This window comes from Carassius gibelio, chromosome B18 (assembly GCF_023724105.1).
Source record: "Carassius gibelio isolate Cgi1373 ecotype wild population from Czech Republic chromosome B18, carGib1.2-hapl.c, whole genome shotgun sequence".
Lineage (NCBI taxonomy): Eukaryota > Metazoa > Chordata > Actinopteri > Cypriniformes > Cyprinidae > Carassius > Carassius gibelio.
In genome coordinates, this window is record NC_068413.1 from 30,908,505 (window position 1) to 30,923,811 (window position 15,307).

The 15,307-nt window shown below is 37.9% G+C and overlaps 1 protein-coding gene across 1 annotated transcript in view; it reads right to left on the reverse strand.

Moving 5' to 3' along the window:
* The window catches only part of LOC127977113 (xylosyl- and glucuronyltransferase LARGE2s-like), a 31,433-nt gene extending 17,066 nt beyond the window's left edge, over positions 1-14,367 (reverse strand). The window contains exon 1 of the mRNA XM_052581793.1: positions 14,282-14,367. The gene's annotated coding sequence lies outside the window, so the exon portion shown is untranslated. The remainder of the gene's footprint in view (positions 1-14,281) is intronic.
* Positions 14,368-15,307: the final 940 nt, after the last annotated feature.

Here is a 15,307-nt window from a genome sequence, read left to right on the forward strand (position 1 = left end):
CGCAAACTAATCAGCACTGCATATTCCTTCCAGCTTCAGTTTCATACTGAAAATCAGTGACTCCAGTTAGAGATGTCCGTTCATTTAGCCCATCCATTCATTTTTTTTCACCTGCATAGAAGCAACATCAGAAGTGCCTGAAAGGAACATTGATCAACTCTGAAGGGTTCATCAGTAAACAGCTCTTTCCACAAGCTCTTTTTCATTAATAAAAAAGTATCTAAACTACAAAACAACAGATGAGAGGGGGCATTTGAAATCACCCTTTTGATGAACTACCCTGACTAATTACAGAAGTACATCCTAATAAAGATGAGCTTCCAGTGAAATGTAACTGTCTGAAGTTTTCTCTTACAATCTCAGATCCGCACAGTGAGGAAATCCAGGCTGACCTCAAAGCTCTTTTTAAGGGAAACAAGGCATTGTGAATTCACATGACAAAAGTCCATACAGCTAATGACAATTTAAATGTAAATCATTAAGCCATTGTCCGAACCTTCACCATTCAAATGGTTACAGGCTAAAAGACTAACCTGCTTTCCTCACCAAGTAATCTTTCTCTCTCTCTCAATAAAATAAAGCTAATTACTAATTACTACATACTAACCCAAATATATATTTTCTAGTCAAAAAGTTAGAATAATTCAGATTTAATTTAAAAATGTTCAGCAATTCTCTTATGCTCACCAAAGTTGCTATTATTTGATCAATAAAATAATATCATTTCAAAATATTATAACAATTAAAAATAAAATGTTTTCTATTTAAATATATTTTACAATGTAATTTATTTCTGGAAGCAAAGCTGAATTTTCAGCAGCTATTACTTCAATCTTCAGTGTCACATAATCATTGCAATAATATTTTACAATATTATTGTATTTTTGATTGAAAAAAATGCAATCTTGGTGAGCGGTGAGCGTGATTACACCAAGTACAACATGTTCCTTGATCATCATCCTCGTTGATCCTGGAACAACATTCCAATCAACCAATCAGAATTACAGTTTTTTTCAGTCGCTAACAAGCATTTGTCCAAGCAGTTGTCACATTTTCAAAACTCAATATGGAGTCATTGAACACATTTCCACAATGCTTACATATTCTGAACAGACAAGCTATACCTCCCAACAAAATTATGGATCGTTTTTGTAGTATTTACAAATGTTAACACACAACATCCCACAATAGCAAAAAAAAATTTCCAAACCTTAGATACAATATAAAAACCTCTGCTTCCGCGATGATATCAGTTCAAAAACAATATATCTTAGCTGATTTATGTTGTGTAAATTGGGCCAACCACAACTGATTCCAATCTGGCTTAGACTCAATGGCAGGGCTTATTTTTTAGACAATAAACTTATACAATAAAAGGAGGACTTTGAAGAGTGATGTTTTTGGAAACATAAACAGAAAAAGAGAAACACTGTAATGTATGGACGAGGAAGAGTAAGAGCAAGGGGCTCAGGGAGAAGAGCAGGAGCAGTGAGAGGAGCAGGAGCAGTGAGAGATTTTTATTTTAAAATAAAAATCCCCCCCCCCCCTTTATCTGGGCTTTTTGCTGTTGTTGTTTTATGTTCAGAATGCTCTTATGTGTTTCATTGATATTTTGTTCACTGTAAGCAATACTGTCGAACCTGTTCTGTTCTATCATACTGTGTTTCTACTGTACTGCCTCCTGCAGTAAACTGTAAAGGGAAAAATAGCTTTTTACTGGATTGCTTTTGAATGTGAACATTACTGTACATTTGGACATACAGTTGCTAACCAAGAAATTTAGTGTAAAACAGTGAATTGCATGTTTTGCATGCAAATACCTGTAAAACTGAAACATAAAAGTCTATGCAGTTTTAGTAATGTCAACAATAGCCAGTATTTTGAAACCTGGTGTACTTTGATTGACTGTATGTACCTTGTGAGATGAAAACAAGTGTTATTCTTTGACAGAATAATTTAATTTTGAGTCAGATTTCCAGTGTTTTGGTAAAGTTGGTGTGTGCAGATAAAGATGTGTTCTATTTTGAAATGAAGATTTAGTATATATTTAACAAAATGTGTTTTTGAGAAGAAAATTATCCATTTGGCCAATTGTGTTTTGTAGGTGTGAGTCTGTGTTAAGAGTTTAGAAAAAGTATCTGAAGTATGGTTAAGCGCTTGTTAGCGATTGAAAAAAAACTGTAAGACATAATTTTTCAGGAAATATCTGTTTAAGGCTTACAATATGGGTTAGGTGCTTCTACACTCATGTTAATCAGCTATCATTTCTAACTGATTTTTGAACTACATTATGGGTAGGGTTAGGTTTATGGATAGGGATTGAGCTAAGTCTTTATTTTTGGACAACAATGTTGATCCAGGAACATGTCTTACTTGGCAAAATCACGGTGACCCTTGGTGAGCACAATGGGACTTTCAAAAACATAAAATCTATCTAATAAAACTGTCTCTGGTACACAATTACACAATTCAAGTAACCCAACTCCCTCAGACACACAAAGAACCTCAGCTCAGCAAACACCACACACCCATTAGACAGCAAACACACACACACACACACACCACTGTACTGTTGTAAAACCCAAGTATCTCTACACCACAAAAACACAACAACTTTTAAACAGCAAAGAGAAAGAAGAAAAAGTGGGACAATACCTCATGCCACAATAGAAGACAGACTCATATCACCAGGGAGAAAAACAGAGTAAGAAAAAGGAGCCACATACACAAAGCCTGCATTCAGGGAGCTGAAAGGGGGAGAAAGAACACACTTATCTTCACCTCTGCTCAGCGCCAAGGCCAGCTCTCCTTCTCCCTCGCTCCCTCTCTCTCTTTCTCTTCTTCTGTCCGGCAGCTTGAGCGCTCTTTGACGACGGTCTGACAGCTGAATGAAGTTACAGCGCCCGACATGCATGAAGATTTTGGGCTGATATGAATCGCTAGTGGCAAACTTTGAACTGCTCTACCTGTGTGTTGGTTCATGTGTGTCTGAGAGGGAAGGTAGAAAAAACTCCTCCCTCTTTCCCTCCACCTCTCTGCAAGCGTGCCAGGCAGGTTTACTTCTCACATTCAGATCAAAGCCACCTCTCAGACTCTCTCTTTTGCTCTGTCGTTCTCCAAATCTCTCTTTACGCTCTAAAGTATATTGTGCTTGCTTTTAAAGTCACTCCATGACCTTGCCATGATGAAAACCTGCAGAAACCTGTCTTTGAGCCTCTGCTACACCTGATTTACTAAATGCCCTTACCTCAGTTGGCTCATTCACTTTCACTCCTCCTCAGTTCCTCCCTCTCTATTGAACGATGACTGACATGGACTTAAGAGAAAGGGGGGAGGGTGTCAACTTCCAAATTACTGTTGTTGCATGACAAAAGATGGGTTGTGCAGGAAAGCAGGAGTCTGGGAAGCTTCTCCAGCAACATGATCCTGCAGCACAGATTGTCACACGCATGTGTTTGCAGACGAGTGTAATCAAGCATTGTTATCAGACAATGATACAGCTTGTTTTGTCATTCGAATTTCTACAGGCTCTCATTAGATGCTTTTATCGCAGCGGACGCGCTGGAGAGTCCCCTAATGGATCTCTACAGTACACTCTGCTCAGTATCACTGAGAGATTTAATGTTTCAATGATTTACTCACTTCCTGTGAACTTACATTGTAAAGAAAATGTGCTATCCCAAAAGAACAAATTGGATAATAAAGAATTCAAATGTTTCTGGTTTTATTTTGCAGTCCATTAGTGTATAAAGGCCACTTCACATGGCATGATATATTCTTTGACTTCCAGATGGGAAGTGGTGCAAATAGGGTCTCAGAGGCGTGATTTATGTGGATGCTAGGTTGAGCATTCACCGTGTCATAGTGAAAACAGAGAAAAGACTATTGAGGAGAAAGCATAACTATGGAGCCCCCAAGGAAACATGGTGAAAAAAAAAATGAAAAAAGGCGATGGGAATGAAAAAAAAAATGTAGTGCTTTTGTATTTGCCACACAAAACTTTGCATTTGCTTTTTTTCCCCCAAAAATTGGGAAAAAATCTTCACTCGGAGATTGCTAATACATGTAACAAATAATTTCAAAGAAATGGAATGACAATTTTTAGCAATTTTAATAAAGTCAAAATAATTGTGTATCAGAAAAAAAAAACACTCAAATAATCTTTATTTGCAAAATTATTACTATTTAATTTTATTTATTTATTAATTGATTGATTTTCTGAGTGTATAGTTGTTCCTCTCATCTCATATTATTTTGATAATTGCTAATTTCTTCAGTAAACGCAACACATTTGGTAGCAAAGGCAGTGCATTAAGATATAATTTTTTCTTCCAATCTCATTTTTTTTTCCATCACATCCCCTTAGAGATTCTCATACTACATACACTAATGGAGCTGTTACTGTAATGCAATGCAAACAATGCATATGTCATATGAATTGTCTGCCAATCACTGGCTGCATTTCGAATGGTAAGTGTCGAATGTTCACATCTAATTGGAACCTCCAAATTATTCATCAAAACATAATATAGTAAAAAATATTAGCCAGTACTATTAATCCAATAAACAAAACAATCCAGTCTAATTGCAACTGTGATAAAACACTGCACCATACACTATTATTTATTCTTTCACTAAATATTTGGTTATTGAGACTGCTTATCAGATTCATTCTTTTTGGACAAAAAACCTGCACTTGCTTTGCCCTGCATTTTTGTACTGAGGACAAGATGACAGCTAAATGAATGTATCAAAAGTTAACACCTCATGTTTTGTCCTCATTAAGGAAGTAAAGGTCACTGGAGAAGCCTGGGGTGCACCTGGATGGTATGACAGTAGACCAAGACACCATGGAGGGAGATGGGACTAATCTAGTACTCCAAGGGGAGTCCTGTGCATGAGGAGGAGGGGTGTGGTAAAATGAGGAGCATTGGGTTTCTCTAACAAAGCCCCTTTCACACTGCACGTCGGACCCGCAATATTTCCGGAACATTGCCGGGTCGCCTTCTGTGTGAAAGCAACCACGTCCCGGAATTCATTACCGAATTGAACCCGGGTCGAGGACCTAGTAACATTGGGGGGTTCGACCCGGGACGAGCGCTGTGTGAACAAAAGCCAGATCTAATTCCGTGTCGAAGTATGACGCACGTTATCGCGGGACTCTTTTACCGGCTGTTTTGAAGGAAGATCAACATTTGCGACAAAAACATATGTGCAAACTGTAATGAAGCAGAGCTAAGTTAGTTCCTCACTTTCCGCGCTGACGCCAAGATCGTTTGCTTGCTTCAGTGGAAGTATAACGTGCCTAGCGTTGTCGACTCATACATTACACGTCACGTGCTGATGTCATGTGTCATTACGGGATCTTCAAGGGTTGTGTGTGAAAGCACGCACATATACCGGGTCATCACTGGCAGTGTGAAAGTGCCAAATCTAGTGACCAGGGACCAATTGCCGGAACACGTTACCCCTGTATTTGCCGGAATGGCAGTGTGAAAGGGGCTTAACAAGTGTTTAAGCCACACAAAATAGCAACAGGCTTCAACTAATGAATCACTTCACCATACACAGTGGCTACTTTTTAGCTTTAGCTAATTTAACTTTGGCCTTTTAGTTAAATTTAGTTTGTAAATATAGTGAGTGAACCTATTGAAAACATGCCCAGTTCATACTTAATACAAAAATCAAAAGAAGAAACATTATTATTATTATTATTATTATTATTATTTATGTTTTTTTTTTTTTTTTTTTTTTTTGCATTGTGACATTATTTTGATTATAACTTTGCACAAAAATTTGGTTTTAAAATGTTTTTTTTATTTATATAGCAGTTAATACAGTTTGTTAAGACACTCATTAATATTACTGTAATACAATATTTTTCTTTAAATCGTTGTTTTTCTTTTCCCCCCATGGAAACACATGGAATTTGTGTGTGTGTGTGTGTAAATAAATAAAATGGATTTCACAAGGCCTAGGGTAAATTTAGTTAATTGCCATGAGAATAACAATGCTAAAATTTTAGATCTTTCAATTGTTTGATTCTCATTATGTGATCAAATAAGTTGATTATTGATAAATAAATTAAAATTCACAATAATAAAAAAAGATTCATTTTCAGTAATCAAATTTCTTATTGATTTATTTTAATTTTGGGATTCACAAATAGTAAGGAATAAACAGAACAAGATGGGGGGAACTCAGCATTATAAATCATAAATCATGAAAAGACACAAGCTGAACTTTCATCACTTGCGTGAGTGGGACCACCCAACGCGCTGGGGCATATGTGTTTACGGCTGCGACAGCTGCACATTTATGATCCTCGTGAACAAAATATCACAATCTCTGTGACGAATTCACTGAAAAATAATAGCTGTAGAAACCCAGAGCTTAGCATTTAAGGACTAATCTCCGGTTTAGTCATTGTGTGAGGGATAAACACTGAATCATCTGGAGGGTTTCCTCTGTTGTCCATTACTAAAACACTCTGCCTGACACTTGCCCTATGAATTTTCTCACTATTTCACTTACATTCTGTTCATCAGTCTTTCTCTCTCACCGGAATACAGACACCAGCACATTTTATGACTCACGGCGTCATGTAGGAAATGATGTTAACAGTGCCAAACTGCAGTAAAAACACTCTCTAATCCTCCTGCCTGAGTGTGAACAAACTCAGGACGGCCGTCAGGACACAGGGCTTTGACATGACAAAACAATAAGAAATATAACACCCAGCCCACCACAGAGGTTTTACAAGGATCAAGAAGTCAGAAAGTCTCCAAAACAAGCAGCATTTTGCTTCTCTTGGATTCTCAATGGCTGATGGGAACAGAATATTGCCTGAGGACCATGAGCTGTTGAGCGGAAATAATTGATACTGACGCAAGCGAGCACACACACATAATGCTGATGGAAAAGTGACAATTTATTTAGTCCTGACAAGTACTGGATGAGAAGCAGGAGAGCTTGGCTTATGGGTTAGCAAACTCTACTAAATGCTGTCTCTCTTCGGTCTGTGGTCACTCCAATCTCTGGCTCCAGACAGCTTTTCTAAATAGAGTTTCATCCAGTCAGCTGCCTGCATCCCGAACGCAGACTGTATCTAAGACTTCAGACATGACTAAAATAACACAGACCACATCTTACCTCCGCTGAGTGAACTTAATCAGCTCGTCATACACCCACACGTCCACAACAGAGTCTTATTATATTCTTAAACTAGACAAACCTTTACATTAAGCCAGCAGCTTCATTATAAAGAATGTCCTCTTTATGCCTGTGTCTGTAATTGTACTAATCACACTAATTAAGAAGACTGCTTTTTAAAAGGTTGACCATAGTTACCAAACTTGTTGCCATGGTGAGGGGGGAGGTATTATGAAGTTTAGCAGCTGATTGGTCAGTGCAGGGTTCCCACACATTGAGTAATGAACCTATTACATATATATATATATATATACACACACACACACACACACACACACACACACACACACACATATATATATATATATATATATATATAGACACACACACACACATATATATATATTTATATATATAAATTGTATGTTTCACAATTTAAGAACATTAATACTAGAATATAATAGAATATAATAGAATATTAATAATACTATAACCGTGAAGCTGCTTTAAAATGTCTGTTGTAAAAAATCTCCAATTATATATATAAAAAGAAAATTTTTTTTTTTTTTACTTTTTTTTTTTACTTGATTATTTTCTATATTACTGTTCTTTCTTTCTTTTTTTTTTTAAAGATATGAGCAATTTCCATACACTTTCCAAGACTATTTTTGACCGTGTGACCCTGTTTTTGGCACCGTGATTCTTCTGAGCTTCTTACACACCACAAATAAAGGATCAAAGGTCATATGTAACTGAAGGGGTGTTTAGCGTGTGAGAAATTTCTGTGGTGAAGCCATCCATTAGCTCAACATCCCTTTCATTAGACACATCTGAAATGTAACCCTTATTGCTTGAGAATAAAGAGCATCGTAGTATCAATATCTTTAATCCACGCACATTAGAAAAACATGCCTGTGGCGACATTTCTGCAAAATTATATTATGTTGCTTAATTCATGTTTCCAGTGAATCGCACTAAAAGCATGATTAGTTTTATCCAGAAATAGATCATGTGAGTCTGGCAGTGTTTTATTGTATGGTGGCAGTTCAGAAATTAAATGTGATCAAAAGGCCAACCAATGCTACATGGATAAATGTGCCTGTGACAGTGTTTCTGCAAAATTCCATTTATTTATAGTCTTCATTAATCTATAATTTGCCACTTTAATCATAATTTCTGGGGAAATGAATAAAAGCTGTTGGTGTTTAACTGCCACTTTTTATTGTTTCAGCGGAAAACTGCAGTGAATTGTATTTATAGATAGCTAGGGGCACCTAAGTTTTTGTCATATTAAGCAAGGTTCATCTCCTGAGTTCATGCCCACTAGTCTCTGGCAGGGCTCCCATAGTCATGGAAAAAAATGATAAGAAAAAAAAATACAAAGTAGGGAATTACAATTTCCAAAGCTAAAAAAAAAAGGAAATCCGAGGATGTCTGAGGCAGATTTCTGAGGTGTTCTCAAAAGCAGCCTGGGAAAGCCATTCAAACCACCGGAACCTGAACAAATAATATGACTGTGGCTGTGAAGGCTTTTAAAAGGTCTGACTCTGCAGTGCTAACACCTCGCGTCCAGGGCTGTAGCACTGCTGGACATCTGTTGTGACCTTCTGAGAATTAATCACGACCACTTACGCAGAATATCTTTTGTTCTGGTCCCAGATGACATGGTGCAAGAGCCAATCGGACTACATGGGCCTCACAGCGAAAGTCGATAGACACATTCACAAGCTGTTTAAAAAGTCTATTGTATAGAATGAGTTGGCAGTCTTGAAGGTCAGAAGACTTTCCATCTCATCCTGAGAAGAACTTAATCTATATTCTTATGCATTCATTTTCCACAAAGAAATGCTAAAGCTGCTCCTACGTAACAAAAGTGTTTTGAACCTGGGAGTTTGCACAAGCATCCTGGCCTTCAACATGGTAAATAGACAGCAGATTGTGAGCGGGGGAACGAAAGCTGGCAATATTGTTTTCACCCAGATCTTGGGTTCACTAACTATCTGCAGTATCTACTGAGACGCCACTTCTCTGGCTGCTAAGACTAACTCTTCTCTTTAAATCTTCTGGATCTCACTATCCAGCCAAGGTGTCCATGTCTCCTATTTTCATAGCCCACAAAATAGCAGGAGGCTTCATGCACTCACTTCCCTTCACAGTAAACACACCCACGTTCACGGAAGCGGCAAATGCATATCAATAACAAACACTGAGCTTATTCTGCATCTGTGACATCATTTAACCTGCCTTTGCATCATTCATGAGCCTGTTTGCCCATAAAAAAATATGAATCGAATAAAACCAAGAGGGAGCTGTCATGTCTCACACTGTCATCTCTCACTTACAAACAGCAACTCTAACTCTCTTTCACAACTACACATCAGTAACACAAACACACACACACACACACACTCATGCTCAGATGTTGAAGGATGTTTTGCAGGATTTCACAGCAACTAGGCAGTTAGCATTATAAGAACACCACATATGAAAGCTTTTGTGGATACCATCTTGGAAGGTCCAGTGTACAGTGTTTTTAATATGTTCTTGGAGAACCATGATTTTTAGCTGCATAATTAGTCATGGCATCTACCAGACTGCCAAAGCTAACTAGCCAAGCTTTGGCTGCGTTTACACTCGGCATTAACATGCGACCTGTATCCGGATGTTGTCCACATACAGTACACATTGAAAAGACAAGTGTAAACGCACTTGTGATCAGAATGCTATCCGATCAACATGTCCTAGTCCAGAAGTAGTTGAGGATGCATTGTGATCAGATCTTGTGTCTGCATTCGCAGGTGGACATCACGCAAAACCCTGCCCCCTCTCTTGTGAACTACCTGAAGAGAGACGGAGAACACCCATTTGGAGCGCCAATGAGACTCCTACACTTCTCTTTGATTTATAAAATGTCCAATGACTGAGAAAACCCACCACTTTAGGTTGACTTTGCTCCGGGCCATTCTCTGCAGACTTATTTAAATCTTGCTTGGGAAAGACAGATCCGTTAGATCGGTTATCCAGATAGAAAAGTCAGTTGATGTTGCCAAGTGTAAACGCACCTGATAATCCCATCTTCTTGATCGGATCATGGTGATTGCATATTACTGCCAAGTGTAAAAGCAGCCTTTAACTAAGACTATCACCCAAGATGGTTGACTTTAAAGGGATCTGAGTTAATCTGAAGCATTCACCAAACGTTTCTCAGACCCCGGCAAAGAAGCAAGTTCAAGAGATTACCTTTCAGTCAAATGCTTAAAGGAGTTTATTCTTCAGTTATGTGAGTGAAAGAGAAGGGAACACTCATTGGACTAAGACATGGCTGAAAGCCCCATAAATTGCTTCTGTTTCCTTTTTTCATCAAACAAAGTCATTTGCATAAGACACTGCATTTTAACTTCTATAATTTGATCAGAGATTCGTTTTAGGACAACAGTGAAAAAATGTAATCAAATTATGATAAAGGATGACAGCAGAAGCCTTGGCTAAATCCTTGTAGGCCACTATATGTTTTCAGAAGGTATAGGGTTAACAGTGTGTCAAAAGATCATGTGGCGTTTTTGAGCCCTGCATGTGAGGAAATGCAGCATTTCTTCCCTATTCCTCTACCTTTCTAAAAGGGTGCACAAAGAGTTTTTTTTTTTTTTTTCTGTGGATGAAAAGTGGGAGTGTGTTGTACTGAAGTGTGTACTCCAGGGCACTGAGAGCTTTCCATTAAGGGAGCATGAATCACGGTGCGTTCCCCTCCTCTTTACCGCCCTTCAAAACAAAGTGATCTCCAGTAGGCTCATCTAAACTAGCTAGTACAATCTCTCTTTCTGTCAGAGACAGCTCTGCTCCACACCAGCACGGCCCTGGGACAGTCTATATAGCTTGCATCTGCCACGCTTATCCGAGTTTTGCCGCTGAAGGCCTAAGCAATCCAATTCGTCGTTGAAAGAGAACACCACCAGGTATTAACACAGCGTGTACCAGCGGGAGACTGGGATAAAAGTTCTTTTAACAACTAGAAATTGCTATAAAACACCCTAAAAGAGCATATCCTGTTTTGAACCTTAAGGGCTCAGAGATTGAAGGAGATTTATTTTGTTCATTTAATGGAAGGCCTTTCCTGTGGTAGAGCAAAAAGGTCTGCTGACGCAAACATGAAGGTGAAAGGTCAGAGCAGGATGAAGTCCGGCTGGGATCAGACGATAAGAACCTGTGAGCTAATGTTTTTACTAAGCTTCTTAACTATCATTGTGGCTTCTCCTAGGCAAAAAAATAAAAAATTCTTCCAAGTAAGTCTTCACCAAATTATCTGGGCTATGCTAATTATAAAGGTTTATACTCTCACTTAAAGTTAAAGCTGTCTAAGTTGTGTCTATTTTTAATTTTAGAATTTTAGGGTTGAACCTGAAATAAAATTGATACATAAATGGAATAAATAAATAAATAAATCTAAGTCACCTGAGCAATGTGCAGAGACATTTTCCTCAGGACAGCATAGAGTTGCATCATCTTTATACAATCTCAAGTTGCTCAAAAGCAGATATGTTCTTACCTCCTTGCATATCAAGTTTTCAAGTAGTTTTTAAAAGCAACAGCCCAAATTTCATTGGTGACTAAAAATGTAACTTTATTAAACTTTTAATAAATTAAGTTGTTTAAAGTTTCATGATTTCATTCAAGTAAACATGCTTTCTGATTACTTAAATTTAATTTAACCATTTAAATTAAATATAGAAATAATATACTTAGAATATTTTGAGGGAGGAAGAACATTTAGGGAAAATTAAAACACATCAGAATTCCCTATTTGATCTGGGTTGTGCTACCAACAAAATCTGATAGCTTACATTATGTAAATATTTTCTCAGTTGTGTCTATTTTCATTTCTGAGATTTAAACCTGAGACAAAGTTGATACTGGCATGGAAAATAACTGCAAGTCTCCTCAGCTATGGAAGAGCAAACCTCTGTTTACTTTCCTCCGGGAACCAGCAAGACTTCAAGCTTCATCAGAAAAACCAGCTTCACCAGCTATGTTTTACAGTACACGTAAACAACATGTCATTTCTGGAGGTCTTTCTGGTTCCCAGAGAAAATTTGTATGGCTCAGAGATTGATCTTCCATTACCAGCTCTAACCCACACACACCAACCTGGACCAGTATGGAAATCCATGCTGGTCTAAGCTGCAAGTAACAGCAGGGTTCTCTGCCCCCTCTCAGGAGCCTGTATTGTTTCTCAGCCTCCTCGAAGCCAAGGGCAGCCTGTGGGTTGTGGTCTGCACAACCTCCACACACGCTAATTCTCTAGCAACCTGCCCACACACTTTAGAAACCGTCAGCATCAGTCGTGTTCCAGCACAAAAAAACAGAATCACTGTGTTCCTTCTGGTGAATCAAACACCACATTTGCGACAGATGAACTGTCAGTTGCTTCTAATGCATCAGCGCTAAACATTTTGATATCCACTTCTTCCTGAAAGCGGATGTAACATGAACTCCAATCCAGAAGATATGGCTTGACCTGACAGATCCTCTAAAGCACCAAAAAGCTATTATCAGAGATAAAACTAAATAATGCGTAACAATCAATATTTCATGAACTTGGCTAATGCACCCTCTTAAATGGTCCAGTTGCATGGATTGTTTGTTTGTGGATATAAAAGTATAGAAGTGCGCATCTCTGCCCTTTAGATGGGAAAACATAACATGTAAGTGAGTTGTTCAGGGCTTTAGCATTACAGTGATCTGTTTCCCTGACAACCACTTAAGGAAGGACAATGATGAGCTTGATTCTGGGCAAATAAACTGTGGCTTTATTTAACATTTGCTGAACTGACATGGCATATTTATTTCACCATCATTTGTAGGTGTTAAGGCCCTTTTTGCATGAGTCATGTCAGAGCTTCAATCCATTTGTCAACGTAAACATGACGTGAAACCTTTGACCTCCCCGTGAAGAGCATCACAGATCAAATCATGCTCTGCTGCCAAGTAAGATGTGTGGACACAAAAACTTTAACATAGACTACAAAAAGAGTAAACATGTCAGAGTTTAGACAGGGGGAAAGGCTTGCCGATTGCTCTGAAAGATCGCAGAAAGTGAAAAAGATATGCCTTAACATTGTCGTACAAAATTTGCACTAAATCACTAACCAATAACTTGTAGGAACTACACATTTTAATTATAAAAACCAAAATGTGAACCGAAGAAAAGATCCACCGTGACTTGCATATCTTCTAAAAAACTTTAACAATCCGAAGAAATTTCAAGCTGAAATGAACACTATTGTCATCCACATGTTCTGTGCCATCACCTCACAACACTTTTATCATAGTGCATGATTTGTAAAGTAATGCATTTTATGATTTGTAAAGTAATGCCAGCTTCGTATGTGTGCTTTTTCAAATCCAGTAAGCTTGCTCAAAAGCGCACCTGGTACAGCATTGCACTTGCAATGCTATGATATGTGCATACATAATAAAATGTTGGCACAGTCATGTTTATCTGTTTTTTACCATTACTTACTGGACAGTTCACATTTAAACTGATATTTTACAAGCAAGAAGCAACACAATAGAATTCCTGCAAAAATACAGACACTGGAATATTTTTCATAAGCCTGGGTTGGAAGGATTCCTCACAGTAGGCCACCAAAACAGAAAACAATGTTGGTAATAAGCACAATGCACTCTACTTATTCACAGGTGCCATTTTTCAGAAGGAGAGAGACTGAATCGTCTTGCAATTCTGTGATTGACACAATGACAGTGCTGCTCTGATTATCTCTATTATGCAATGTAAACAGCTAAACAATCCAATTGTCACTATGACAAAAATATATATCTAAAAAAAAAATTCTGGCTGGATTTTTTTTTTTTTTTGGGTCACACTTTATTTTAATATTTAAGGTTATTTATCTAAATCTAACTACAAACCATTAACAATGAAATTTGCTTCAATAAGCTTATAATTTGCTGACATAATCATGTAAATTGTCCAGTAATCCTTGGCTGTGCTTCAAAAAGTTTAAGTATTTGAACCTCATAACGCTTGATCTGCGCACAAAATGATGGTACACTAGATATAATCGAAACAATCTATGGAAAAAAGGCCTTCAGAAAAAAATAAATGACTCACCAGAATGTGTACTGGAAGCTCTTTGAAGCAGAGGAGATGTGTTTGCTGACCCAGACTGAGTAATCGCTGGAAAACCTTTACTTTCTGAAACCTGTAACAGAAGGCAATAAACACTCTTAGACAGATTTTCAACCTTATATGCCACATATGGAATATGGAACTTCTCTTGTACTTAAAATATTACATAAAATGAGGCTACAATGGAACTCGGGTGCAAAGGTGAACTCAATGTATCCACTCCCGCACACACATACGGTACATTTGAAAAACGAATAAAAAAATGTGTCACAAACCAAGAGATACATTTCAAGCACTTAAAGATGCTCTTTTAAAGCAGTTTGTTTGGAGGCAACTTTTACAGTACAATTATTAATATTGATTGAAGAGAAAGGTCAAACCCAGGACCGTGCACTGAACAAATCATGAGTTGATACAGCATCTGTACACTGCGGGAGTTGTCCTTTCAGCACGTAGCTCCGACTCACAGGTTTGTTTGGCTGTAAATTAAACGTGCTTTATCTCTCACTGTTTCTCTCTATACAGAGACATATTGTGTCCTCCTACCTACAGCAAGAGCCTGTTGAACTGAGGATAGCACATCTCAGAGCTCCAGCTGAGAAAGTGTGATCAGCGTGCAAGCTAGAGACTGTATAAGAAAGAGGAGATGGACCACTTGCATAAAAGTAAAAGGGGAATTTGTACTGCTCAGTAGGGCATTGGCAACTGTAGGAATGTTGGTCTAGGCTGGTTAGAGCTGGTTTTGTATTAGCCTATCCTAACAATGCTATTTACCAGCAAAGTAAATAGACACAGGAAGTCTCACTGGTTAGGCTAAGCTATTTTTTTTGTTCATACAGTACAATGAAAGCCAATGAGGCTCGGTGTTGTTTGATGCTTCAAAATATATTTTTGCATTTATTTTTGGAACTGACTGGTTGTAGGCCTCATTGTCAACTTGCTTTCTTTCAGTTAGCACAGGTTTTGTGTCTTTTTTCCCCCTCTTTGGAGCTGATTGATGATATGCCT